This window comes from Mus caroli, chromosome 3 (assembly GCF_900094665.2).
Source record: "Mus caroli chromosome 3, CAROLI_EIJ_v1.1, whole genome shotgun sequence".
Classification (NCBI taxonomy): Eukaryota; Metazoa; Chordata; class Mammalia; order Rodentia; family Muridae; genus Mus; species Mus caroli.
Genome location: NC_034572.1, coordinates 88,861,413 through 88,866,019, shown reverse-complemented (window position 1 = coordinate 88,866,019; position 4,607 = coordinate 88,861,413). Strand labels below are relative to the sequence as shown.

The window sequence follows — 4,607 nt, the reverse complement described above, 5'->3', positions numbered from 1 at the left end:
GATGCAGAACGCGCTGACGTCGGGAGACTACGAAGAAATTTTCTGCGGAAAGCGACAGAACTGTATTCCGGCTTATGCGGAGGCAGATGAAGGGCAGAAAGGGCTGTGAACCGAGATTTGCTTTGAGACGAGCACGAGGAAGGCACTTCCCACAGAACCCAGGGGATGCTCTGGCGCTAAGCTACGCGGGTCCGCAGAGCCCCGACGCCCCCAAAATGGCCTCTTAGGTCCCCCTGTGCCCCGCCCCCGCCCCACCAGCCCACGTGACCCCACCGCCCCTCCCGTCCACCGGGCTGGGGACCCCGGTTCTGGGTTCCCGCGGTGTCTGCTCCGCCCCTTGCGGGAAACTGACCAATAGAAGAAGGGGTGAGGCGGGGCGGGAGGTGACGGCCAATGGGGCGGAGCTCCTGGGGAGTAACAGGTTGGTGGGCGGGGGAGAGGAGGGAGCTCAGAGCTCGGAGGGGCTGGGCTGCAGCCGCGCGTGTAGCTCGGCCGGCCGGAGCGCGATCCCCTGCGGGGTGTGCGAACCCGGGAGCACTGATCTGGACCGGGGTGAGTGAACCTGTCCGGAGCGAGGACACCTGCGATGCGAGTGGGCCCTCAGGAGTATGCTCGAGGGGCGGAGTAGAGGCATCAAATGCCCTCCTCCTGGGCACAGGTGCTGAGTTTAGGAGGAAGGGCGGTCAGAGTGCGGTGGCAGAACTAAGAGCTATCCCCTACTCCACGGTGTCAGAAGCGAGTGGCTGGGAAGGTGCCAGGTGTGAGGCACCTCAGGGTTAGGTTATTCCCAGGGCATACATGCATTTCAGCGCTACAATCTCTGGAGGTCAGGCGCCAGCCCTTGGGGCAGAATTTCTCTTGGAGACCAGCATGGGGGCGGGGGAGGGTTCATCCTATTGGAGCAAATGGAAGTGCCGCCAGAGGTTCAGAGACTGAAGTGATATCCGCATGTGCTGGTTTTGGGGGTAACTACCCCCCCCCTCCGCCCCCGTCAGTCCTTACTGGTCTCTGACACTCTCCTTCTGGCTTTGGAAATGCTGAGGTGTGGGATCATTCTCTGACCATTTGCCTACAGGTGAAAGCAGTTGCCAGTAAGACACTAAGGTCAGAATACGAGGGCACCCATCTCTTTCCTAGGTGTGAGATTATTTAAGGCTGTTTCTTTCTTTGCTTTCATGCCAAGGAAATTTTTTCCTTCTTCCTCTAGAAAGAACTGTGTGTATTCTACAAGAGAGGGGAATGGGAATGGAGAAGCATAAATCCCTGGACCCACATAATAGCTGAAAATGTTTGCTTTCTCGGGGATGTGAAACGAGGGTTGATACTGGGTTTCATATAGCCCATGCTGGCCTTGAACTTGCCATAGCCCATGCTGGCCTTGAACTTGCTGTACAGCTGAGGCTGACCTTGAACTGGTGGGCTGCCTTCTGCTCCCAGTGCCGGGATTACAGGTTTATGTCACTACACTCACCTAGAAATAGTCTTCTTTCTTGAGGCTGATGTAAAAATTTTTCCTCCCAGCAAATACATATTTCCTTCTTCTTTTTCTCTGTTACAAAGTAGTCTCTTTGTATCTTTAAAAAAAAGATTTATTTATTTATTTATTTTATGTATATGAGTATACTGTAGCTGTACAGAAGGTTGTGAGCCACCATGTGGTTGCTGGAATTTGAACTCAGGACCTTTGGAAGAACAGTCTTAACCGCTGAGCCATCTCTCCAGCCCTATATTTCCCTCTTTTTCTCTAGTTCTAGATTGGGGGACACTGGTGAGATCTGGAAGTGCAGCTAATTTCCTTGACCCTTCCCAGAATCCTCTTGATTCCCTGAAATCCTAGTTGGCATCCTTGATTCATGATCTTTGATAGACTAGAGTACTTACTAGTGGTGCAGAAACATAGGCAGAACTCCCCAGGAGACCAAAAGACTAGGGGAATTACACCTCCACATTCCCAGACCACAGACGAGGTATATGTTGGGCACCAGACAACTTCTGAGGTGAATTTCCTTGCCTTAGGCAGCGGTGGAAGCAGAGTCAACCTTAGCTTGGCCCCTTTGATGCTCTGTCTGAAGACAGTTGCTGTAATTGGGAAATAATTAGCAACCGCTATGTTTGTAGACAAAGCTGCCTACGTGTTCCTTTCATCCTGGGTATCTGGGAGTATGGGTCTTGCTCTGGGGCCTGCCCATTCAGAGATTTGCCTGATTCTAAGAGGATTCTGGCTTCCTGTGGTTCCCAGGCTGGCTTGGCTGCCTTTACCCTTGTGGGAGAAGAGGGGGGTAGAGCTGCTTCTCTTTGTACCAGGGAGGGGAGAACCAAGGACCTGGGAGCTGACAGAGGTAAGTGGAAGACCAGGAATGCCACTTTGAGAACTTGAGAGGGAGTGGTGGAGGGAGACAAAGTTCCTGTCACACTCTGGCTTGTCATCAAGTTCTTTGTGCATCTGTAACTCCTGTCTCCTCCTCCCCACCTTCCGCCACCTCCTCCAGAGGAGCCTCGGCCTTGGCATATAGGCAGGACAGAGCTTCCACTCTTGGTCTTGTCCCTCTGCCTTTGGTGGGAACCTCTCTGGTCTGCTTTGCAAGGTTCCAGTGTAGCCTTCCCGGCCCTCCCTTCTCTTTGCCTCTCAAACCAGTCCAGCGAGTTTGTAAGGGCCCAGTTCTTCATTGTGTTTTTTTACCCCCACTGGCCAAGCAGCTCTAGTTTGGCTCTCAGGTTTCTGCTTTTTCAGTGACTATGGTCTAGAGTCCACTTGGGGAGTTCTGTTTGGGCCTAAAGGAGCCTTCTTATCAAATGATAATGTCACTGAGTGTTCCGTTTTTATTTGATCATTTATTTGCTTTCTTGTTACCACTGAGATAGTTCTAATTGCTGTTTTGTTTTGTTGTTGTTTGTTTGGTTTTGGTTTTTGTTTTTGTTTTTTTCAGTTTTTTCACTTTCTAAATGCTCCAGTTATTTATTCAGTATCCAGCCTATCTATTCAGTATCCAGCATACTGCCTGGCCCTGTGTCTATCAGCCCTTCCTCCATACACCTGAAACCGCCCCACCCCCAGCCCCTACCTACTTCCTGCTAGAAGTCCAGGGACCCTGTCACTCCTAGTTGGAAGCCAGATGCGTATGGCTGGGCCAGAGGTGATGGAATTGGGGCAGGGCAGGCTAATGAGTAACTCAGGAAGAAGTGGCTGTCTGGTACAGGTGTGTGTCCTTTCTCCCTGTGTTCAGACAGAAATGGCAGAGGCAGACAGATGGCGCTGAATTAACTTCTGTCCTGGGCTTTTCCCAGAGTACAGTTGGTGAGAAATGCCCTGGGCATGTGCCAGGGAGGGAAAAGAGGGTCAGGCAGGCATCTGGTGAGAGCCCAAGCCCTGGACTTTACTTTGTTGGTCTTGATCATTGTTTACCTGCCTAGAGCTTATGCAAGGCCTCAGAGCTGCCCTGTTCTCTTGGCCCCACCCCACTGTCCTCTGTAACTGAAGGCGGGGAAGGTTTCGGGTTTTCCGTGTTGAATCATTTAGAGCTCTATTTTCTGACCCACCCTAAAGATCTCTTAGTCCTGTCCCCTGACCCAAAGGTCGTGGAACTGATAGTGATTGAGGTTGGGGGAAGGGGGTCTTTGGAACCTAGGGGAGTCATGGGTAGCACCCCTGCATTGTCTGGCCCTCTGGCCCAAGGGGTTGGGCACTTTGCTGTGCCTACACAGGAGCTCCTTGACCTGATCTGGAAGATCTGCAGATATCCTGACAGGGCAGAACTTTATCATGAATAAATCATGTGATTCTTGAGAGCTGGCAGTTTAGGTACACCTGACTATAAGATCAGGACCGAATAGGGCAGAGAATCCAGACCAGGAAGCTGTTACTAAGGCACAAAGAATGCTGTGAGTGAGGCGTCCACGGGCATATCCTTCTGCTGCTGGGAGAGTCTGCCTTGGTTTGGGATACAGCCTTTAAAAAGTATTTATTTGTATACCCCATGTATACTCCAGGCAGAGGTCAGCTGGGAGGCTTGGTCTTTGGCCTGGAGGAGTTTATTGTCTAGTGGAGGAGACAGAAAACAGTCTAATAAGCAAATGTGTGGAGGTAAACTGAGGTAAATCTGGGAGCGTATGCAAACGATGGAAGCTTTGCAGGAAATGGTCTGCTTTTCCCAGAGAGACAAGCACCATGCTGCCTTTTTCTTCTCTCTCTCTCTTTCTTTCTGCTATCAAAGCTTGGGCGGGCTTTCCCACATACCCTGGGCATTTTATTTTCCTCCGAAGCCCTCTTCCCTTCTGCCATGTGGTTGGATGCTGACCTCCACTACTGAACCTGCACACTTTCTTAAAGACAAGGCTTTCTCCTTTTTGCTTCTGGCAGCTTCTTTCCATTTCCCGCCTGCTGGCAACTGCTGAGATTGACAGTTTGTCTGCCCTATTGTTTCCTCTCTCAAACTCTAATAAAATTGTATTTAAGCATTCTTCTGAGGCCCATTTATAAATTCTTGTATTAATGAAACTTAAGAACCCAAAGACGGAACCTCAATTTTCTCAGCAACAATCCCTAGCTACTTAATAAGTTCAAGACCAGCCTGGGCTACATAGACCTTGTCGCAAAAAAAAAAAAAAAA

At 50.6% G+C, this 4,607-nt stretch overlaps 1 protein-coding gene across 3 annotated transcripts in view; it reads left to right on the top strand.

Moving 5' to 3' along the window:
• The first annotated feature begins 443 nt into the window (after positions 1 to 443).
• Positions 444 to 4,607, top strand: part of Cgn (cingulin) — a 26,130-nt gene continuing 21,966 nt past the window's right edge. Inside the window, exon 1 of one of the 3 annotated variants that reach the window (XM_021158058.1) lies at positions 444 to 552. The gene's annotated coding sequence lies outside the window, so the exon portion shown is untranslated. Of the gene's footprint in view, positions 553 to 2,186; positions 2,340 to 4,607 lie in introns of those variants that run through there. The other 2 variants (XM_021158059.2, XM_029475364.1) reach the window with 2 other exon arrangements.